The sequence below is a fragment of the Heterocephalus glaber genome, unplaced genomic scaffold (genome assembly GCF_053883595.1).
Source record: "Heterocephalus glaber isolate CG9 unplaced genomic scaffold, H.glaber_assembly_v1.0 deba00001532, whole genome shotgun sequence".
Taxonomy (NCBI): Eukaryota; Metazoa; Chordata; class Mammalia; order Rodentia; family Bathyergidae; genus Heterocephalus; species Heterocephalus glaber.
Window position 1 is genome coordinate 7,372,133 of NW_028258330.1, and position 25,308 is coordinate 7,397,440.

Sequence of the window (25,308 nt, forward strand, 5' to 3'; positions counted from 1 at the left end):
TTTTTTTTTGGTACCAGGGATCAAACTTGGGACCTTGTGCTTACAAAGCAGGCGGCAGAACCACTGAGCCAAATCCTGGCCTCTTAATTTTGTTTTTATTCTTTTATTTTCTCTTTTATTATTTGGATAGGCCTCATAATATTGTGTACTTTTAAATCAAGGTGCAACAGAGTACAGGGGAAAGGAGCACAGTGGTTTGGGTTTGGTAGGGGTGTGCTGAATAATGCGGGCCTGTGCCAGTGCAGTTTTGGCTAAATCCCTGAGGATATGGCTCTCTGTGCTTTTCTGTAACACTCACTGCCTTGTTTATACCCTCCACATCCGCTCACCTCTGGAAAATCTCTTGTTCAAAGACTGAGTTACAGAACATAGAAATCACTCAGCTGCATAAATCCTCCCCTGTTTCTTACCGTTTTACTCTGTTCACTTCATCTCAATAGTATTTTTTTTCTCTACCAAGTCAGAATAGTAACATGAGATTTTATAACTCTGTGGAAGAACCCACAGTCAGGATCATGACTCTTGTGAGGGAAGGCAGAATCTGGACCCTCCAAGGGACCAAGATAGCAGGTCAATTCCCAGCTCCCATGCCACCTGAGCTTCATGGACCATATAGGTACAATAGCTTCTGAGTCACTGCTGTGATTCTGTCTTGGGCACTTTTGTCCTCATGATTTTCATCAGCTATTATAATGTCAAAGAGAGGATAACATAACAAAAAGTCCCTCTACTCTATGACTTTTAATTGAAAACAATAAGTAATCATTTCTCAATATTTTATTATGTAAATTTTTAAGCATTCAGTAAAGTCAGAAGAACTTTACAATGGATCCCCATATATTCATCATCTAAATTCCACTACCTCTAAGATTTTATTGTTCTTGCTGATTTACATATCTATTCCCTTACCAATCCCTCTACCCGTCCATCAATGATTTAATAATTTTTGATTGTTATTTTATTTTTCCAAAGAAAATTGAATAGCAATTTGCCATAGGAAGATGATTAGGAAGTAGTAAAACTTCATTTACAATTGCAGTCACTTTAAAAATAAGAGGTATAATAAAGCTCTTGTGTGGCCCTTTGATAAAAAAGAATAATGTGTTCAAGTGAATTATTTTATGTGTAGTGATTATAGGGACCAAATGTGCATTAATGACGAGATTCATAAATTTCTTCCCTATGTAACTTGCTCCATTGGGCCATGTGGCTTCAAACAAAAAGAAAATTTATTTGGATGCCATTCATATCATATAAAATTAAAGTAGAAAATTCTGTCCTTAGAGTCTGTCTCTTTAATCCTAGCACAAGGTATGATGGACCTGTTATAATAAACCTTACTATTACAATGAAGATGAGCATGGTTGTCATTATGTCACACTGGCAACTGGGAAGTGCTGCATGTTACAAACAGCTGCAGTACTTTAAGTGTGGAGTCATACACTGAACTCTAGAATTTTTCATATGCTGAGCTATCAGGCACTGATTTGACATTTGATACATTCACATGGAGGAACAAGTAGCCACTAACTTTCCTTCCAGGGAAGGCAAATGTAGGATACAAAATACTTTCAGAGTTTGAAAGGGTCAGGGATTAAGACACAGATAGTCAGCTTGGCCCTCTTCCCACATGGTAAATTAATACCAAAAAGAAGTAAGCAAGAGAAAAGCATGAGTTTACTTTAAGTATATTTTATTCAGTGTGGTTTCTAAGAATATCAGTGTGGACTTACTGTCGCAGGAGACAAAGCCTGACAGTCTGGAGGTGTATGATATAGAGATGGACGTCTGGCCATGAGAGAGACAGAGAACCAGAGAAATACTGGTTGTCATGGCTCTGAGCATGACATCACCTGGGTGACCATATCACCCCATTTTTCCAGATAGTCCCAGTTTGCTTTCTTATTTATTATATATTACCATATTAGTAATGTCCCTGTATCTTTTTAAAAATATTATTTTATTGGTACATTTTAGGTATACAATATAATGACATTCATCATTGGAAATTTGCACCTTTACATAATCTCTCTTGGTTCTTATTTCCCCCTTTCCCCCCTGCCTTCCCTTCAACCCCTCCATCCTTTCCTATTTATAAAGACTTTGTTTCCATTATTTCATTTTCTCATATTAATTCCATTCCCTTCTTTCTTTTCCCCTACCCCTCCCACTTCCCCTTCCCCTTTGCCCCTTTTCTTCCTATTTCACATTATCTATTGTACCTTTTTGTCCCTTTATCTTACAACATGTTCTGATTTGGATTATAAATTGTGACCTCACCTAAGTCATTACTGAAGAGAAAGATGGTAGAATGTTTCTCTCCTATGACCTTAAAGCAATGTAGAAGATCAAATTGGAAAAAGCTTTTGCATTAATGGCACACGTATCCCTCCCTGAAACTGGGAACTAATGGTTAGAGGTAGAAATTCTAGCATGATGCCAAGAACTGCAGGCTGTTTTCAGAAATAAGGTCAGGTAAAAATGTCTGGTACAAAGTTTGCAAAACAGACAACAGAAGAACTGTGCGGAGAAGCCATTTCTGTGCTAGGAATGCAGCTGCCTTTCCAGGTTTTGCAGATGATGAATCTCCAGCACATCACTGATAACCTTAGAGCTAAAGGGGCCTAGATAGATGCATCACAGGTCTTGAGGAGAATCTAGCCAAACTCTTTCTGTGCAAATAGATAGATGACATGGACCTGTCATTCTCAAAGATCAGTCAAAGAAATAAGCAGGGCACACATAGATATACACAGGCATAAACCAGATGTTCAAGAAGCAATAAGAACTTTGTGCTAAGCACTTTATATGTCCTTTCTTATTTAATCTTCAAGTTTTCTTTCTTTTTCATCTCTAGCACCATAGCTCTATGTAAAACCCCATTTTTACATTAAAACAGAAACATTAAACCTACTGGAAGTGAAAATAGGTAAAACACTTGAAAACATAGGTATAGGAAAGGATTTTCTAAACAGAATCTCAATCACACAAGCGATAGCAAGAATTAACAAATGGGATGATATCAGACTAAAAAGCTTCTGTATAGCAAAAGAATCAATCAGAGTAAAGAGACAACCTACTGAATGGGAAAAAATTTTGCCAGCTATTTCTCAGACAGAGGACTAATATCTAGAATATATAAAGAACTCAAAAAATTAAACCATTTAAAATTAAAATCCAGTCAAGAAATGTGCAAGAGAAATGAACAAAAACTTCACAGAGGAAGAAATATAAATGGTCAACAAATATATGAAAATGTTTAACATTTCTGTCCTTTAGAGAAATGGAAATTAAAACCATGCTAAGGGGCTGGGGATTTAGGTTAGTGGTTCAGGCGCCTGCCTCACAAGCACAAGGTCCCGAGTTCAATTCCTGATACCAATAAATAAATAAATAAATAAATACATACATACATACATACATACATAAATACCAATGCTAAGATTCTATCTTACTCTAGAAAGAATGGCAATCATTAAGAAATCAAATAATAGCAAATGCTGGTGAAGCTGTGGTGAAGAAAGAACCCTCCTTCATTGTTGGTGGGAATGCAAACTAGTACAACCATTGTGGAAATGAGTATGGAGATTTCTCAAAGAACTGAAATTAGAAATTCCGTAAGACCTAGCTATCCCCCTGCTGGGTATCTTCCCCAAAGAGCTTAAGTCATCATACTACAATGATACATGCATACCAATGTTTATAGCAACACAATTTATAATAGCTAAATCCTAGAAGCAGCTTCTATACCCATCAATAGATGATTGGATAAAGAAAATGTATTATTTATATATAATGGAATACTACTCAATTATAAAATATGACAAATTTAAGATATTTGTAGGAAAATGTATGCACCTGGAAAATATAATGTTGAGTGAAATGAAATAAACACAAGCTTAAATACCATATGTTATTTCTCATTTGAGTGAGGCAAAGTACAAAAAAGAAAATGATAAAAGATGGATAGAAGGTACAGGGGGATGGATATGTTGCAATAGGGGAGTGGTCCAAGGAACAAGGACCAGAGGTGAGAAGGAGGGGTAGGGGAAATAAGAAGAATAAAGATTTGCTATGTACAGGACCCTAATAACCCCAATTAATGTAAACATTATATGCCATAACATGACCTAAGACAAACAGCATCAACAAGAATGTAAAATGGGATAGAAAAACTGGAGGAGGAGGGAGGGGAGAAAGAGAAGAGGGGAAGGGAAAGGGGATTTAAAGAAGAAAGAAACATGCTGTAATATGTACATGTAACCATTCGCCAAGACAATTGTAAAGTATATGAACTACGAACATGTACAAATAAAATAAAAAATTTAAATTTCTATTCCAGTAGAAAGATGAGAATAAAAAATAGTTAAAATTGGACTTCTGGATTTCTGACTTGACCCTCCACAATTCACCCATTCAGTATACTGCAAAGAGAGAGATATACTTGAAATAAATATTAAGGGATATTCCTGACTCTAAATCTCAGACTTTAGCTCTGTAGTCTATTTCTCTGAACATAATTCTTATCAACTCTCCTCTAAAATTGTGTCACTATTTGTCCCTCCTCTTACTCCACTACATGGCATCTCTTGCATATATAAATCTTTGCCTAATAAACTTTTACTTCCCCATTAATTCCACCTACAGGATATTTACTCCCTCTTCAAAGTGCAGTTCAGGTAGATTTTTGTGGAAGCCTATATATCTTCTCTTCTGCCATAATTTATTTTATTTTATTTTTATTCTTTTATTGGTACATTTTAGGTATACAATATGTTTACACTTATCATTGGGTGCTTGTACCTGTACATGATGTATCTTAGTTCTTATTTTTTCCCCCATTACCTGTGCGCCCTTCACCCGCTCCACCCTTCCCTATTTACATAGATTTTGTTTCCATTTTTTTTCTTTTCTCATAATTTTTCCTTTCCCTTCTTCCCTTTCCCCTTCTCCTCCCACCACCCCTACACCTTTGGACCTTTTCCTATTTCAAATTATCAATTATTCATTTTAATCATTTGAATCCTTATTTACACTTTCAGTTTCTCCCACTAGAGAAACTATTTAGTATTTACACGTGTGTCCTATCACTTAAGAGGATGGCCTCAATATGCATCCATTTAGCTATAAATATCTCTAGTTTCTCATTCTTTATGGCTGAGTAGTACTCCATTTTATTAAAAAAAAAAAACACATCTTCTTTGTCCAGTTTCCAGTTGATGGACACTTGGGCTGTTTACAAGTTTTAGCTATTACAAACTGTGCCTCTATAAACATGGGTGCACATATATCGCTGTGGTATGATTCTTTTAATTCTTTTGGGAAGCTCCCCAGCAGAGGAATAGCTGGGTCAAATGGGACCTCTAGTCCTAGTTCTTTGAAGTATCTCCATACTGATTTCCACAGTGGTTGCACCAGTCTGCACTCCCACCAACAATGGAGAAGGGTTTCTTTCTCTCCACACCCCCACCAGCATTTGTTATTGGTTGATTTCTTGATAGCAGCCATTCTTTCTGGGGTGAGGTGCAATCTCATTGTTGTTTTAATCTGCATCTCTCGAATGATCAGTGATGTTGAACATTTTTTCATATATATATTTGCTGCTTTTACTTCTTTGTCTGAGAAACGTCTGTTCATTTTGGATGCCCATTTTTGAATTGGATCTTTGAATTTAGGGGGCCTGATTTTTTTTCAATTCTTTATATATTCTAGATAGTGGACCTTTGTCTGAAATACAGCTGCTAAAAATTTCTTCCCACATTGTAGGTTGTCTCTTAGCTCTGTTGGTGGTTGCTCTTGCAGTCTCTTCTGCCATAGTTTAAATGTATCCATTTCAAAATTCAGGCATTGAAGCTGAATGGCCAATATGATAATATTAAGAAGTGATGACGAAGTATTGAAAGCTCTTTCCCTCATGAGTGAGACGAATTACCTTTGTAAAGATACTTCATGCAGGGCCGGGGATTTAGCTCAGTGGTTTCCGCTGCCTGCTGCGCTAGCGCAAGGAGCCGAGTTCGATCTCCAGTACCAAAACAAAAAACAAAAAACAAAACTCTTGGCAAGATACTTCATGCAGCCATGGGCTCACTTGCCCTTCTACCTCGTAAGAACACAGCACTCCTCTCCTTGGGATGCCATCTTGGAAGCAGAGCATAGACTTCATCATACAGTGCATCTACTGATACCTTGGTCTGGAACTTCCCAGCCACCAGAACTGTGAATATGTTTGTGACCTTTATAAGTTACTAAGTATGAGATATTTTGTTACAGCGGTATAAACAAGTTAAGGCAACTGTCTAGGACTAATTAGGTACCCCTTCTTATGTCAAATAGAAGATCACAGATTCTGTAACAACTTTGCCAAGCATTGTATTTATTTGTAGTTTGTCACTTTCATTGAGCTATAACTCTGTTAAGGGAAAGACTTATTGTTTCCAGAAATTGCAATATACCTGTGTGATCTTGGGCATAAAATGCAAGCTCTCTATGCCTCCATATCTGTAAAAGGAGGATCTCTCCCAGAGTTCTGTTCTTATTTGTTAGGACCAGTCAAACTTTTTAAATTCAGTATTATTTTAATTTTTGCTCACAGTATGTTTATTGAGTACATCAAATTTGAAAAGAGATGGGATTTAGAGAATTATGGTAGGGAAAGAAGGAAGAAGCAGTGAAGGAGAAATGGACAAATATATCAGAGGTATTCAAGGTGTAAGTGAATATCTAACAAAAAGTTTAGACTGGAAACTGGAAAAGCATTCATGAGCTATCCCATGGCCCTGCATCCCTCCCACTGAATTCATCAGATTATATCTCTCATTATTTTCTTCCAAATGTATACTGAATCTTTTCCTTCTCTTCTGTTTTAGTGGCTGTCCCACCCACGCTAAGCCATTACTGTTTTTTTTTGTAAGCCACCACAGAAGCCTCCAAATGGCTTTCTCCTTTGCCTCTTACTCTATAGCAGTCTACTAACCAAAGAATAATTTGAAATATCTTTCAGAATGACAATTAAGTACTTTAAATCTTCTGCTTCAAGTCTTCGTTAGAGTCACTGTATTCTTAAAGTCTTCCATGATAGATAGATCTATGCCTACCTACTGGGCCCCAGGTCCACTGCCTCCCTTCTTTACAGTTACCTTCTGGGCACAGCAGGCTTCTCCCCATTCCTACATTGAGCTTTTCTACAACCTCAAGAGCTCTGCTTAGTCTATTCTCTTTATGTTTTCCTCCTAATAGTTTTACTTTTTCATTTTTCAGGACTTGGCCAACTGTTCAAAAGGAGTTACCAGACCAACAAAAATAATGTAAACCACTCATCATTTCCTCTTGTGGCAGGACTGTTCTCTGTCTAGTTGGAATACTTAACAGAATCAAAAGAAAATATTCATTTTTCTGTTTATTTTTGAATGGATTTCCTCCACCATACTTATGTTAGAAGGCAGCAGTGGTTAGATCAGAAAGTGCTAATTAATTATAGTAGTACTTAACACAGTTTAAGCATCAATTCTTAAAAACTTATATTCTTCAGAGGACAATTCTCTGGGAAGAGAGATGCATTTTAAAAAAATACATAATTTCCAGAGGCAGTTTTTTAATGGAGTAACTCCTCTGAGCTCAGTGCTGCTGAGCTTCTCTGGGCTGAAATGTATTCTGATGTCTTTTCTCTTTCTTAGGAGAATGGCACGGCGGGGCGGTGCACAACAATACCTCAATCAACGCAGCTCCAACACAGCCTGAGCAGGGTGCTTCCTTATCTGGCGAGGAACAGCTACCAGAGCTTCCCGGGTCGTTCCTGCAGCAGGTTCTTGGTTGTATTTTACACCATAGAAAGAGTCGGTGATGATGACATATTTCTTTATCTGACAAACAGGTTTTCATGGGAAGAAATATCAGGAGAGGTGACTTTTCTGTTTTGAAGAGCATTCTGGATTTTTAGTTCTAAGATACACACATTGAAAACAAACAAACAAACAAACAGTCCCCCCCCCAAAACAAAACAAACAAAAATGACCACAAGTCCCTGAGGTTTTGGAGATGGTCACTGACTTTCTTGGCGAGCCAGTTTTCTGGAGACTGGGCACGTCTCCAACTGTTGGTGCCAGTAGAGCACATTTTTATGCTGCTACCTGGTATTTGGATACATGCGCACACTTTCAAACTGTTACTGACCAGTGTTTCAGTGCACCACACTCAATTAAGCAAAGCAACTACCTCAGTGGACAGTTCACAGGGCTTAACTCTTTACTGGAGTATAAAGAACTCCTAGATGAATCATTCGAACCACCATTAGGACTGCAGCACCTAATACAAAATGCCTCTTTGATTGAATCAAAATTCAAGAGCACCTCTAATTTAGCTGTTCTGCAATCTAATGTGTACAAGGATATAATAGCTTCTTACAGCATCAACATCAAGGTGTGTGCAAACAACTCCAGGGAGAATTTCAACAATAAGGATGGTGTTAATTCCAAATGTTCTCTGAATAATAATGTCAAGTCTCTAGGTAATTCCTGGGATCCCCTTGGGATGTGACTATTAAAGGATAAGGTTAAATGGAATCATTAACATTAGTTCCTGTGCTATTCCTCCTAGCTTGTTTCTTCTACTCCTTCCTAATCCTTATTTGCTCTTAAGGTTTTATTTTCCTTTACTCATAGCTCCTAATCTTTGATTCAATTGTGTAGATTTCTCAGCATCGAGAACTTTTGTGCTATTGCATTTAATCAAGTCCTCTTATAAGATAGCACATGAGCTATAAATGACTTTTCTTTCTATTCTTTTAGATGTTCAATTCCTTCAAATGTGATTGGAAATGTTTGTTGAATATATTTAACAACGTTGTCATGCATCAGAGAAATAAGTGGGTATATAGAAAGGGATCTGGGACTCTTGTTTTATTTATCCCTCAATGAAGACAAGCCAGGGCATTCCAGAGTTTATAACATGTAAAACACAGGTGAAGATTTAAGACACGGGTAGCTGGACTTCTCTTGTTTGACTTTTAGTCCACCATCTGCCACCTCAGTTTAATAGTCATAGACAAAAGTGGTAATGTGAGGAACCACCATAAAAAAATGTACGTCTTTCTCTACTTTTTTAAACTCCCAAAGCCTCTAAATTATCATTTTAAGGTTGCTTAAGAAAAGAAGTTTGGATGACATAAACATCTAATTTTTGAATGAAACAACATGTTTAAAGTCAGTGAGAGAACTTAGCCAAGGATTCTGCTCTTCTATATGTTCTATTCAAAAACAATATTAACAGTATTAATAACAACTCAATGAGTACGTCATATGTGCCAAGACTGTTCTGCATGTGTTAGATGCAATGACTCAAGGGTTCACACAATAGTAAAAGTTAGGTATTATTGTTATCTCATTTTATAGATGATGAAATTAAAACAAAAACCAGTCAAGCAACTTCCCTAAGTTCATACATGTAAATGTGTGATAAGGTAGAGAAAAAAATAAACATAGTTACTGATGACTAGTGATTCAGTAGCTGAATAACTTTAACAAGTTACTAAATTTCTCTAACCCTTTCATTATCTGTAGATTCATGATATCATTGTCACAGTGTTCAATAGTGTTTTTAATATTACCTAAAATGAAAGTAGAAAAATGCTATATATGTTAAAAAGCCAATCACAGGGCATTTATTTATTCATATACAGAGTTTGCCAAAAAAATGTACACATATTTCTGTTCCTCATACTAATAAATGTCTGGAAGCTAATAGCCACTACTTTGAGCACCTCTTGTAATTGAGGAGGCCAAAGGTAACTTGTATTAATCTCATGATGTCTCAATAAATTTAGTATTAAAATATTTATATGTTTTTCTTTTGCTGATGTAGGCATTTATCTGGTAGACTATTTATTTAACAGATGCTTAACAGATTAAGCATGTACTATGAGAAAGGCATACCCTAGCCGTTGGAAATAAAAAGATGCAAAACAGTTCCAAGAAGATTCTAGCCTATTAGACTAATGACTATGTCTATTGTGTGACCCAGTAAATTAGATTTGAAGTACATACAGCAGTGAAAGTCCCTACAAAACACAGAGGTAAAACATGTAGACAGCTGATTAACTACATGATCAATGCAACTGCATGATCAGTGGACACCAGGAAGATATCAGGATGGATATTTGATAGAAGGATACTGATATTCTAGGTGACTTTGGCCATGATTTTAGAAATCAAGATCAATGTCCATGGTATGTGAGGAGACAGAGAAACACAGGGCAACATGATGCCTTCTGGAAACTCTGAGAAATTCAATATGGCTGGAATCAGCAAACATACAGAATGGAGCAATGAGTGAGGAACCTACGGAGATGAAACTCATAATCACCTTGGAAGTCACTGTTTTTTCTTTATCTGATGCAGAGCCAGAGAATCAGAGGATAGACATATTCAGATTTGCATATTGGAAAGATTACTTTGGCAGCAGTGTTGAAGGGAAGTTGTAGGAGGCAAACAAACTTGCAGTCGGAGAGAATAGGTGAAAATCGGTACCAGAAAGAGACAGTAAAAAGAGAAATATCCCAGATTGGCCTCCTCCCATTTCTCTTGAAGATACTGAAGACTGTCATCAAAGGAATGCAAAAAAGAAAGTAGTTTGATCATTTTTTTAAATTGAGTGTCTTCAACAGGATGTGGTTACCAAGTAAGTATTCTTGGTAAGAGAGAAGGCAATACTCTAAGATAAATCTTAGGTTTCCAACTTCAGCGAAGGAATGTGGTAGTGTCACCAAATTACACAAAAATATTTGAGAAGTGCAATTTCAAGGATGATAAATGAGTTAAGTTCAATGAGTTATCTGAAATGTTACCTTCAATGAGTTGTTGGAACACTGGAATGAATTGATAAAGTCAGTGGTCAGAGATCTTCATTCAGTGGGGAAAAAGAGGGATGGAGATAGTCATCTGGAGCTTAAAAGCATATACATTTTACCTAAAGATATGAAGGAGGTGAGCATGTGCAGAAACAGAAAATGACAGGAGAGATACGATGAAATGGGAAGAGGACAAAGGAAAGAACTCTGAGGAACAGCAAACTTCAAAAGGAGGACAGCAATGGAAATCTAGGGAAGAAATTGGCCTGGTGGCCACAAGTGGGAAGAGGGGGCAAAGAGAAGATCCTACAATAACTGGTCTCACAATGTCCCTATGGAGGATACATCCAGCAAAAACAGACAAAATCCTTTCTCAGATTGAAATGGTATACCACCTTAAATAATATTATCTACATTCCTCTTATTCTTCATTTCATAACCTCTGTATTTAAGTGGAATAGTTAGGTATAAAAGATTATATTTTTCTAAACTTCTGTCTAAATGGGAAGGTAAATTCAACCAGGGACTAAAATATTCTTATCAAATCTTCTGTCTCCTTAAAATCTTTAAAGCAAGAATTTCTCTGATGTCACCTTGGGTTTAGCTACAGTTATATCCCTGTAAGAATAGAATTCAGAGTAATAATGTGTATTTAATAAGTGTATCATAATCAGATATGTTTTGGTATATTATTTTATGCAGAGATACAGAATTACACAAAAAGTTTGATATTATGATATTATGGGGTGGGGAGTGCCTAGGAAGACAGTAAGTGGCTAAGAGTATATACTTAGTGACATTACAATTAGGTAAAGTTGGATTTCTATCTACAGAAATTTTAACTCTGTACCTTTTAGCTATTCACTTTGGCAAAATTACTCATTCTCCTTGAGTGTTTTTGACCTCGTTTCTAACAGGGATAATATTTCTAACAGAGAAATGCCAGTATTTTCCTTAAAGTACAATCAGACATAAATTTCATCATATAAAACTAAATAAAAGAGTAGCTACTAATTTGGATAAAGTTGAAGGGGCTCAGAATGTGTGCGCTCACATGTGTGTGTACACGTGCACATGTGTATCGCACACATATTTATGGCATAGTAATAGGAAAAAAATCCTTTTCTAAATCACTATAACATTGACCAAACCAGCAAAAAAGCTCAGCAAATCTTCCAGGCAGTTCCTTAAACAAGGACTGTTGCTTTTACAGAATCTAACATTGAATCACAATGAGCAGAATTTTAACTTTTCATTCATAGTAAATGGACAATAGACAAACTAATCCATACTAAGGAGTTTTCTTCTCCTTTCAACAGTCACTTCCCTTTCGTGTAAGCAATGCAAAGCTAAGTACTTACAGTGATTGCAATCTCTTCCGAGAAAATCTTCTATGGCACTTAAATATAATCACTACCTAGCTCAGGACATTTGTGTCATCAATATACTCTCTTGTTGAGCAATCAAGATATGAAGTTTAAATTTGCTTTGTTTTTTTTTTTCCTCTGCTTGTAAAATAGAAATTTATTTCTGAAGTGAATGTACTGCTGTTTGGAAGATCTGAAGATGTGAACTTTTAAAAGTAAATGTTCTTCTTGTCATTTAAGGAGAATACTCTGGTAGATATATTTATTAAGAGCATGGATGTGTAGCATCATGATGCAGCAGTTTCCTTACTTCATTATATGATTTGACTTAAATGTCCACCAAGTTGACACGTGAGTGGCCTGGCCTAGGTCACCATGACAGCCTGGGATCCACAACTGGTAGAAGCCAGCACTGATAGAGGCAGAGTCAATGTGGGGAGAATCCAGTGTCACCCAGGACAGGCACAAGGCAGAGCATACTCGTTCCTGGGGTGTGAGAAGGTGCCCAGGAAAACAGAGCCCATCATTCCAGAGAAAATCTTGGGATAGGACAGAGACCTGCCTGCCAAACACAACAGCCTTGGTGGCTCAGCAGGTCATGGAGAGGGATGGGACCACGCAGACCTGGTGAGTGTACCTTACTGCCAAGAGAATGAGCTGCTGAGTCCTTGGACTTATGTGTCCAGGACTTACAAGAGAAGCCAGAAACCCAGATTTGTATGTGAAACATGAAACCCTCTGTCGTTAAACATTATAACTTCATTTGTCCTTTAATGTACTTTGAAAAGGCAATCTTGTGTTATCCAAATATAGGACATCTGGCCTGGGCCTCAGGTTTGAGATAGCAGGGTGGAAAACTATACTAATAGGCGCATGCCCATAAATTGGGCCCTGATTAAACATGGAAGTCTTTATGAGTATTTTTCCATTTTGGTTATAATTCATTTCTCTGGATCTGAGTAAGCCTAATCATCAAATTGCTCTAGTATTTATGGGAGGCCAAATTTATTCTTACTTTGGGATACAAAGGAAACTTCCAAAAGCTCAAGAAATACAGAGTCTGTTCAGGGGTGGTCTTGTCTTCTTCATTAGCCTGATTTCTTCACAATATCTTGGGGGGAATTCTCTGATTCCCCCCTTTATGACCTCATTTTTTTCACATGCCAAACATTTCACAATCTAGCAACATTACTCAAGATATCTAGCTATTTCTCAGAAGCTCAGACAATTTAAATATGATAGGTCCAAATTCAAAAGCAATTTAAATCTATCACATTGATATAATTGTAATGTTCTTAAAAAGTCACTAATAGAATTTTTTTCATACAGAAGGAATAGAGGAGGAAACAAAATATTGCTGTTCTCATACAAGACACTTTCTTCCACTTTCCTTGGATCCCGGTAGTTTTAAGAGCATGGCAATGGGGGTTAGTGCAGGGTGTTACTTCTCTTCCCTAGCTAGTGCTGCTCTGCAGATCTTGGCTCTCACCAAGATCTGCTCTGCGGTGAGAGTCTTCCCTTCCTTCACTACTCATTGTGAAGAAAGGAATGCAGGGAAATTCTAGCACCTCAGAATCTCCAGCAAGTGTTCAGAAGTAGACAGTAGTCCTCCAGGCTACAGCCTTTGAGATTTGAAAGGAGAAGTGAACTGAAAAACTCTAAATGGCAGAGTAGGAACAGAAAAAGAAACGAGAATGTGAGTCACCTACAGAAAGGAAAGTGAGTTTTAGAGGCCCAAGGCTCTGACTACAGGGGAGCATTTGAACAGCAATTAGCATCATTCTCTTGAATTGCTTAGAGTCTTTATAGCTACTTTCCTACAACTTCCCTACTTTTACATATAGAAAAGGAAAGCCCTTTAGGCACCAGCTAATAACCATCCATTAAAACTCTCCCAAACAAAAAGCAAGTTTCAAAACAGGCAGTCTCAACTATCTTGGAGCACAGGAAAATGAAATAGCAAAATCCTTTGACCTCCTAGGGAAGCTATTTTATTACATTGAAGAAATACAGGAAAAGAGAAAGAGGGAAAATATTTTCCTTTTCAGCAGCCATGAAATCATACAGATTTTACTATGTGCAAAGTGTATATCACTGTGGCTTGCCTTTGATGGAAGACATTTGACTTATTGCTCCAAGGGAGACATTAAAAACAAAACAGCAGGAAAACACTGGGAAAGGAAATTAAATGGAAACTGTACCTTCTCTTTATCTTCTTTCTTATTTTGCAACCTTTGCTTTGGGACTGATGGTGGCTGTTCATGGTGTCTACTTATTACTTTGTATTATTCATCATTTGGGGATGTAGTCAGCATCTCTTTAAAGGATATATTTAACAACAGTCTTTAGGAAAACCAAGAAATAAACACTTCGAAGTTTATATTTCTTAGGTTATTAAACCTGTGATGGACATGATGCCCGGTTCCATTAAATTCTAAATAGATCACTAAAATACACTTGGGCAATGGTGCTTGGAATGAACCAACAGGGAATTGATTTAATAAATTAATTAGTAATATGAACCTGGAGCAAAGCTGTGTCTTTCCATTGTCTCTACTATCATCTCTTTATCTTTTTCCTAGACAATTTAGAGCAAAATGAGATGTAACCCTAAAACACGTAGTTGATCTGCAGCAAGGCTGGAATTTCTAGTCCTTCATTTTTACGAATATGTTATAAAGATGGAATCATCATACTTATCTGCTTAAAAAGTAGCATTCTAAAACTGTATCATGTCACTTGAGGTCAAGAGGAATCACAAAATAAAACCAATTATTTTTAGACAAGACAAATGCTATTTTGACATCTGATGGGAATGAGGTTCAAAGTCCTAAAGAGCAGATGGAATTAAAAATGTCAAAATGGATAATAGCAACCTCCTGGTTATTTTGTGCGGCTTTTACTAGCTCTCCATCAAAGATGGGATTTAAATGCCTAAAAAAGAAGATATTACATGCTAACACATATTTCATATTAGAATCAAATCACAATAGCTTTTGGTGTTTTGTAAATGTATGATTACCTAACCTCCTCATTTGTTGGGAAAGGGTTAAATGATCTAGCATCTTAGTTCTGCTATGACCTTAGCCCTAAGACCTTGGGTGAAGCATGTAATCTTGCTGAACCCCAGCTTTCCACTGACAAAACGATGACAACAACACGTGCTGTGTGAACTAAGTCAATGTAGGTAGTCAGCTCTCTGTGTTTGAGGATCCTGTGTCCTTAGATTCAACCAACTGAAGAGAGAAAATATTTTTAAAAAACCAAAAAACAAATTGTCTGTGCTGAACATGTACAGATTTATATTTTTGTCATTATTCCATAATCGATACATCATGACAACTATTTACGTAGCATTTACATTGCATTAGGTTTTACAAATAATCCAGAGATGATTTAAAATATACAGAAAGATATGCATAGGCTATATGCAAATATTTCACCATTTTATTTAAGGAACTTGAGCACTGTGGCTTTTGGTATGTGTCTGGGGGCCTGGATCCAACTCCCTGAAGACACCAAGTGACAACCATCCTTGAAGGTACTATGTAAATATTGTGGCTCTCAAGTGATATAATGTATCATATATAATGTATCATCTCTCGTGTGGTGCAGTCTTTCATTCCAGGAAAGATGTACACAGGGATAGGCCAAAGATTCTGAACATCTTAGTTACTTTCTCAGTGCTGGGACACAATACCTGACCCCCACAGCTTAATTTATTTTAGCTGATGGTTACAGTCTGTGTTTGGATGGTTCCTGAGGCAAGCAGCTAACCCACGGTGGCCAGGAAACAGAGAGAAAAGGAAAGAGCTGGGGAGGGAGAGACACATTCGTATGGGTCACAGCCTCAGTGACCTACCTCTTACCAACCAGGCTATACTTCCAACAGCACACTTGACTCTGAATTCATTGGAGGATTAATACATTGATAAGTACAACATGCCCATGATCCACTACTCTGACCAAATGTTAACCCCACTTGAGGTAGCACAAAACTATGGCTTTGTAGGACAAAAGGAAAGATTTTAGAATTTTCGTTACAAGTGTAATTACAAGGTCTCACATTACTAATCAAGAGACATTGAGGATAAATGAAAATTCCCAAATTGTACCTAGTCTGCAGATTTGTTTTGTCCAAACATTTTTAAAAGTAAACTGCTTTCCAACATTTAAAAATAAAAAAGTTTGATGTAAGATTACTCTCCTTTTAAAGAAATTGAATATTTGCTCCTGAAGCTGAGTCTTCCACCCTCATTGGAGGGATGGCCCCTCTGCTGATTGCTTTATCTTCACCCAGAACGTTTCACTCATATAGTTCCATTTTCAAGCCCCATTAATTCCAAGTTTGATTACAAACTTGTCTTGGCCAATAGAAAGTCAACATATGAGACATGAAAAGAAGCTTGAAGTGCACTTGGGTGTTCAGCCAGGATTTGGGCTTGAATAATCTGACAGAAAAAGAGGATGTCCTAGGAGGCTACTGCTCCATTATCTCAAGGAAGCCCTGAATTAACACACAGAGAGCAGAGCTGAGCTCTTCTTTCAGGAAGGTTAGATGACCTACACCTTAAGGCAGAGCTACTCTAGCAGATCGAAATTAAATAAAACAGGACTTGCTATCATAAGCCACTGAGTTTTTTGATAGTCTTTTATGCAGCATATTGTCCCAGTGGCTGGCTGATGCACTGTATTGTTTTCTCTCTCTCTCTGTCTCTCTTTGTAAGTTTGTTTCTTCTTTTATGCTCCTGGTGAGAATCTGGAATAAGAAATAAAAATGCCATAGTAGAGTCAGAGAGGACTAGAATGGGGGAAAATCTCTGAGATTATTTACCTCAAACACTTTGTCTTTCCAGAAAAGTGAAGTTAGTCCTTCAAGCTCAGCTAGGACCTAGTGAATGATCCTATATCCATCACAATTGCCCCTTAGTATAAGAAGCTTAGGAATGGCCACATTAAACCTGCTTTAGGAAACATCTCTTTCAACTTTTGTGAGATGATTTAAACATGCAGTGATGAAAAATAGAAATGTGTGGGCAACATAAACCTAGCATTCTCTTTTTCAAATGAAAAACTAAAACATTTTTGTGTGTATGTATGTGTTACACATTCAAATGCTTGTATATCCACCTGAGAACTTTAATAGTTTAAATAAAGTGAGCCACTTTTCAGTGAAAATAAATGTATTTTAAATTTGCAAAAAAAACCACACCTCAGCATGAGATTAAGAATGTTAAACATTTTCTGACCTTTCTTATTTCTTATACGCCCTTTCTCAAATCAAAATTTTAGAATCATTTAAGCTCTCTGAAAGTCAATATGAAGACTCAATGTTAGCTTTTTTAATACTTTGATGTTTTATATATATGACATCTATACCCTTAACTTCTAATGTATTGTCTCATTTTATTTTTGCAAAACTTTATTGCTATGAATTTACATATATGTAATGTTTATGTATTTATATATGTACATATTATATATTTCTCACCTCCTGATTCATTTCATTTTGCAAACGATTTTAATAACATTTAATTCTGTGATGATATAGCTTTATAAGTAATAGCTGTTCATAGATATTTAAAAACTGTTTCTTACTAATGTCATAGGAAGAAAAATCTTAGAAATAAGCTAACATAGAAGATTGTTGGTATTTCTGTCGATTAATGATCAACAGGATTAACAGAGATCCCCTTAGATAGGGAAGAAATGATTTTTTCTATTATTTATTAGCATACGTTTGTGGTACATAATATTTACATTACTTGTGTAAAGTTAGTACATGAGCATAGACATCTTAATCCTTTTCTTCATACTCTTTCCCTTGCCTTCCTCCCCCATTCCTCCATCTACCGATCCCCTTCTCATTTGAAAAAAGATCTCCCGACTTCTTATTATCTATCTTTTATTTTCCCCTTTATTTATGATATGGTATGTACTCTAATAAGAGAAACTATGAAATGGTTTTCTCTGGTCTCCATTTTATTTGAAGTTCTTCACTAAATGATAAAACAACACTGAGATTCCATCATTCCCCAGAAAGAATGGCTATCCTCAAGAAATCAAATAATAACAAATGCTGGTGAGGCTACAGGGAAAAGGGAACTTTCTAAGTTGTTGGTGGAAATGTAAAATAGCACAACTACTATGGAAACATGTACTAGAAAAAACATGTACTAAAAAACAATTCCAAATTTGGAAAAATCAACAGCATGAAAGAGTACCTTAATACTGTGAAAATTTGAGGCTGTAAATATAAACATGAACACACATAATCTACATAAATTAAGACTAGGATGACTTCATCCTTCAGACATCAGGAGAATGCAAACAGTTCAAGGTACAAGAAATAAAGAACTATTGGTAATCTATATGAGGTAAGGAATTACTTCTCATTTGTTATAAGAATTCTTTCTTTTGAAAAAGAAGGGATAAGAAGGGCTCATCAGCATAAATCGCAAGAAATCACTTTAACAAGAATTAGAAAAAAAAATCCTTCCCTTAAGAAACTTAGTAATTATTTACCAAGAAATTATTGCAATAAATATAAAAAATTGCTAAGAATATGGTGTGAATGGCATCTCCTGGATTGGCATATACAGACTGTCTAATATCATGCAGCCCTCAGGGGCTGAATAAGCTGTTATCAGAATTCTTAGAATGGGGAGCATCATTTGGGATCTGCTAGTCCTCCTGAAGATAATCTATATAAGGGTTTATGAAGAGTGCAAGATGGATATAAAATGTGGTTACATCCCTGCGTGCAGCAATTAGGAACTTGTGTTACTATGCAATCTTTATAATAAGAAAGAGAAAAGACCAGTCACTCATTTTTATGTCTGTGGTAGATTATCAAAGGTAGATTATCAAATTCTTCACAGCTGCTCCTAAGAGAAATGGTTGAATTACTTCCTTGAATCTTGTTTTGGACATGTGATTGGTTTGGTCAAAACCAACACAATGAAGGACTTGAGCAGTTTATGTGGTGACAATCACCCTCTTGTTGGAAATATCCCTTCTATCCCAAATGAACAATCCTGCACTAACCAGATAGCTCTGAAGATACTGAGTGGTGAGGCCTCCCAAGCCAGAGGGTCATGAAATATAATAAGCGTGTTTTATAAGCCATTATGATATGGCAAAGTTTGTTATGTGTGTAGCAAAGTGTAACAATTATAGTATCTCACAAAAGATTAGTATTATTGTAATTTAACAACATCACCATAAATTATCTAGGTAATAAAAGATGGGTCAAATATCTTTCCTTTAATTTTTTTTGTTTTATTCATAAAATTTGACTATGAAGATATCTCTTTCTCTGATCATCCATCCTTTGATGGGCTTGAGGGTGTTTGTCAACTACTTACACTTTTTCAGGAAAAGGAATATCCTTATAAGATTGCTAAGAGACTTGTATTCATGTTTGTTTGTTTGTTTTGGTACCGGAGACTGAACTTGGGACCTTGGGCTTGTGAGGCAGGTGGTGGAATCACTGAGCTAAATCCCTGGCCCTTGTATTCATGTTTAACATAAACTTCAGTAGAAAATAGTACACTTGCTAAAAATTATTTTATTTTTTTAATTTGACAATTGTGAATATTGTTTATTGTCTATGAAATAATTAAGAAACATAAAAGATAACAAAACCTGCCTTAATTTCCTAAAAGCAGTATTAAGTCTGACAGCCAAAGGATAAAAATCTATCTCTCAGAAAAAGCCAATTTTATCTTATTCTGATGAAGGCCATCTAAGACATAAATGTGGAAGAGGAAACCACAAAAAAGAAATGGAAGTGATAGAAACAGGTTGTGATCGGTCAGAGCATTTCTTTACAGAAATAAACCCTCTAGTTCAGAAGTGTCACTAGAAATTGCCAAAGGGAGCTCACAGAGACCCATATGGAAACGCATAAGTTTATGTTTGCTATTGTAAAAGTTGGCTGTTGTAAAAGTTTTCATTCTTTCATTTTGCAGTCTCATTAACGTTTGGTTATATCTCTTTTTCTAACACAAGAAACATATAAATACATGCAAACGGTATATAAAAATAATCATATAAGAATCAAAAAAATAAAATATTCCTTCTTGCATAACCAATTTGCTTGCATCATTCCAGTTTATGTGCACCATTTTCTATCCATTACACCCTGTACAATACATTTTGATATAGCAAATGTTTCTGTAATACAAATGAGATCACACAGCACTCTAAATAGGGGGGTGATCTGTGCACTGTGGAAGTCACATTGGTATATAAGCAAGATTTCTACAGGCAGAGGGAACCAGAAAGGCAGGAGAAGAATAATAAATTTGAACAGGAGAGAATAGAGCCCTGAGACGAGTGTTTGAAATGGCAGTAGGAGTTCTTTTGTGTGCATTAAAAGATAATAATAATTAAATGCTCACAATTGAATCCAGAATTCCCTTTTTGGAGAGGTATATCCAACTTACAGTAGGATGAGAGTGCACTGTGGTAAAAGCGAAGGGTAAAGCCCACAGAGAATAGAAGGTTATGTTAGATAAGGCAGCTCCACCAGATCTCTTTGAGGAGGTGACATTTGAGAAGGAACATGGAAGAAGTGAGAGAACAGCCAGCAGAGATTAGGGGGCTGGTATTGTAGCAGAGAGGAAAGCAAGTACAAAGACTCTGGGAGGGAACAAATAAGGACTGTTTGGGGAATAACAGGAAAGCCAGCATGGGCAGAGTGAGCACTGCACAGAACAGAAGGAGAAAAGATGATCAGAGGACTGAGATTACCAGGGACTGAGTCATAAAGGTCATTGTGGGCTGAAATGAGAAATTTAGAATTTTTCAGAGGGTGCTAGGACACCACTATAAAGTTCTGAACAAAGAATTGTTATTCATTGATTTATGTTTGAAAACTGTTGTGAAGTTGTGTGAGAATTCAATATTGAGAGAAAAGAGTTAAATCAGGGAAACTTACCAGGAAGCTATCATAGAAGCTTAGATGAAGGATAATGGTGTCTTAAACTATGATGGTAGCACTGGGAGAAGATATATTTTAATTAGAGCTGGTCGGGCTGGCACTTGGGTTAGAGGTAAAGGATATAGAGAAATCAAGTATGAACCTCAGGCATGGGCCTAACTAAGTAGGTGAATAGGGAAACCATTTTTGAGGGTAGGGAAGATTGAGGCAAAACATGTCTGGCAGAAGGGGAGAAATTAAGAGTTCTCCTTAGATAGTTTTGGGATGCCTATTAGACACCTACGTAGAATACTACTGATTTCATAATGATACTGAAGTGATGAACATAGTGAGAATAAATATTTATTATAATGGTGAAATAAATCAGAATTTTCTAATGATTCTTTGTGTTTGCCTTAATCATATCAATGTAGTGGGAAAATATTAACCCAGAAGACACAGAAGAACTTCAAACTAGAATATGAACACTAGATTGTATCCACGAGGGTTGTAAATTTAAGAAGGCCCAAATAGCAGATAATGTTGCTCTTTGCCTTGATGGAATGGTAGGATTTTTTTGACTTTTGGTATATTGACCTGAATATTTGATATAGTCACAGCAACATTTTAAGACTATGACTAAATATTTAAGGTGAAGTAGAGAACTGGCTTAATTTTGATAAAAATTAGATCCAAACCATCTTGCCTTAAAAAAAGAAATTTGGTAGGGTTTTGTGTCACTGGCTGACTACTTCTGTACTCTTCCAAAGAAAATATCTCCTGTATACCACCATTAAACCACTGAGGAGGAAGCCCATATCTAGCTCTAAACCTTGAAATCCTCTCAGTTGCAAATGCAATTCTTCAATATGTTTTGAAATTATATAAATCTTGCTAAAATTGAGCTCGGATCAAATAAAAATGTTTATTTCCCACTTAGCTATTAGAAAATTAAGATATATTCCACTATTATAACATGTACATTTTAATTCATGCATTATGTTTTTACAAACATTATTTAAAACCAATCAGTTGACCATAAAACTATATAGGCTTTGAAAGCATTGGCTCTTATCTGATGTAACAATTGGTCCAAATCAAGTTTTCTCAAATGGATTATTATGAGACATGTTAAGTAGAACATTGAGGCAAATTTCTTTTTTTAAGGCAAGATGGTTTGGATCTAATTTTTATTAAAATTAAGCCAGTTCTCTACTTCACCTTCAATATTTAGTCATAGTCTTAAAATGTTGCTGTGACTCTATCAAATATTCAGGTCAATATACCAAAAGTCAAAATTATAAAGAAATCTTTTGCTTAATCACAAACTGAGAGCAGCTTCAAATGTCTTGTGACATGTTTGTGTGTGCACGTGTGTATGGTGAATGTATGAACGCACACATATTTTGCTTCCACATTTAGCCATTGTCCGGTGTCTTATATCATAAAAAAGACATAATATCATACTATCACTTGATGGCTGACTTTGATAGCTCAAATTTCCTTCCCAGTCCATAATGACTCATCACTGTTGAACTTGTTCAAAGTCAAAACCACCTCAGGTAATCCTGCAGCTGAGCACAAACAGGATGGAATGAGGTAGAAGAGCCCTATCTTTCACTGCCCTGCAGGGGTCAGGATACCTCCCTGTCAGTGAGTGTCAGTGGTGCAGAGGGTCCCTTTAAGTGTCAGTTATCAGGTAAAATCCCTCAATGACAAAGCCTGAGCTCAATAGCTAAATTGTTTTAAAACATTCTGTTGGCTGGTCATGGGGGAAGCAAAAAATAAATAGCATAGTTACAGATTTCTAAAGAAAAAAATACTAAAACTCTTTGATTTTGATAATAAAAAATGTATTCCTACTTTAGCCAAAGGTTATCTTGAAAGTACCTACCAAGATTTGTGCTCAATTTCGTATGTGTATATGTTGAGCATACGTTCACATACTTGTACATTTGGCACACACTCTAAAACAGACCTTAGTGAGGGTGCATTTGTTGTTGCACACTACCCTCAAATTTAGATGGAAGTGATCATTTTTCAGTGTGCACTGATATTTAGATTATCTAATGTTTATTAGTAAATTATTAGGGCAGCTCTGTCCCATTTCTCCCTTACACTTCTGGGACCAGCAGACTTGCCAGGGGAGCCTTGTCTCACAGCTGTGACAGGATGCAAGGTAACGGAAATGTGCAAAAATGCACAGGGACCAACAAAAGCCTGGGCTGAGAGCTTCTAGATCACTGACCTTTGCTTCTTTTAATTGCCCAAGGCAAGTCACGTAGCCAAACCCAAGATCAAAACGAGTGGGAAAACAGACTGCTACTCTAAAAGAAGACTCTGCAAAGTAACATAGTAAAGGTGTGGGTACAGGGATGTTTAAGAATCATGTTTAATAATGCCACCTACCATAGCCCACCTATGATTCTTTTAATCTGTAAAATAACAGCAGCACAAGGTCCTTATAAGGCATGAATTCTTGGGAAGATAAAGCTGAGTTCAGATCCTTACTAGCAGTGGCTCTTGAATAGTCAGTGTATCCTTGTCTGTCCTTATTTTCCATATGAGTCAAACAGAAATAATAACACTTGCTTCCCAGGATTTCTGTTATTGAAAAGCATAATTTATAAATGCTAATTAATACACAAAACTCTACTAAGAAGTAGTAACAATTATCATTGTTATTGCTATTATTATCATTACTACACAAACCTAGAAATAGTTGAGATTTTTATTTTATCAAAGTCAGCATATGCAATTTCTTTCCCAAATTACACTTTCTGGTATAAATCATGCCATATCTGCCCATAAAAAGAACCAAATCAGGCAAAATAAAATTATAGACCTCATATCATTCAGCATCATTCCTGGTCCACATAGCTTTTGCAAGCAGAAGGTCTGTGAAGTAAAAGGTAGAGGGTAAAGAGAGAAATGTGAAAAATGTTGGAACAATAAATGTAAGAGGGAAATCTAAGGCCTTCCTGAAGTCAGTACTAGAGAAAATGAGATGCTTTGCTTTTCAGTCATTCATTTCTTTTGAAAACTTTTGGAAAACAGGTTGTTTAGAAGGATCAGTGGTTAAATGATTTGTCTGGACTGATAGATGTTCTGGGTAGCATCTCTCTAACTTTTTCTAGTTTGGATCTACCTTGAAACACCAATCACCACATTGCAGCTCTATTTTGGCTCCTCTTTTTTGTTTAGGGACGCACCTGAGGCTCTTCTGGCATTTTACCTATAAGTTACACATTTCATTATAACACAAATTCTTGAGTTAGCTAAGAAGGCTGCAATAAGCCTTTTTTCCTCTGGTAATTGAATCTATTTTTATTTCTCATGCAATTAAAATAATTGTCTTAATTATCTATTGAGATAAATCTTTCCCTTTTCCACTGAGGACATAGTTGAATGATAAAAAATTTAACTTATTTTTTAAAAAGGATAAGTCAGGAAAATTCAAAATTTTTAATTTAATTATGCATCATAAATCTCATTAATCTTGTAAACAATCTTGATTATTTCAGCACATACAGAAAGAGTCTGAAGTTTCTTCCTAGGCTTCATTGAAACTTAGTTTTCTGAATTTAGCACCTTTATTTTCTTTCCTACTTTGGTAATAACCCTTGTGGGCTGTTATGGCTTGTGTTTGGATGTCCCACCAAAGCCTCATATGGTCATAGGTGGGGCTTTTTCAGAGGTGGCTGGATCTAGGGTATGTGATTGATTCATGGTGCAATGCTAGGATCAAGGGTGCTAGGATTAAGGGTATGAGTGCTACCCACCCTAAGTAGCCTGGATAAGATATAAGGGATAGAAAGAGCTATGATCACCCCCTTTGCTTGCTGCTTTGCTACCTTCTGCCTACCATGAACTGTTTTGTCTCTGCAATACCTGTCTACCAATCCACTCTGCCTTGGAGGCAGCTGATTATGGACTGAAACCTCTACAAACTATGAGCTAAATAAACCTTTCCTCCCTTAACTCGTGGATGTTGAATATTTCGTCTCAGCAAAGAGAAAAGTAACTAAGACATGGGCTTTTTTTGTATCAGACTTTAACTTCCTTAATTTGTGCATTATTGAATTTGAATTGCAAAATCAGTCCCTTGTGAACTACAATGTGTATGTCCATTCACATAAGATCACACAGAAAATCTTGCCTGAAAATCAGTGTGC

The 25,308-nt window shown here is 36.3% G+C and overlaps 1 protein-coding gene across 11 annotated transcripts in view; it reads right to left on the reverse strand.

Moving 5' to 3' along the window:
* The window catches only part of Macrod2 (mono-ADP ribosylhydrolase 2), a 2,157,923-nt gene that overhangs the window by 271,848 nt on the left and 1,860,767 nt on the right, over nucleotides 1-25,308 (reverse strand). The gene's annotated exons all lie outside the window — the stretch shown is intronic.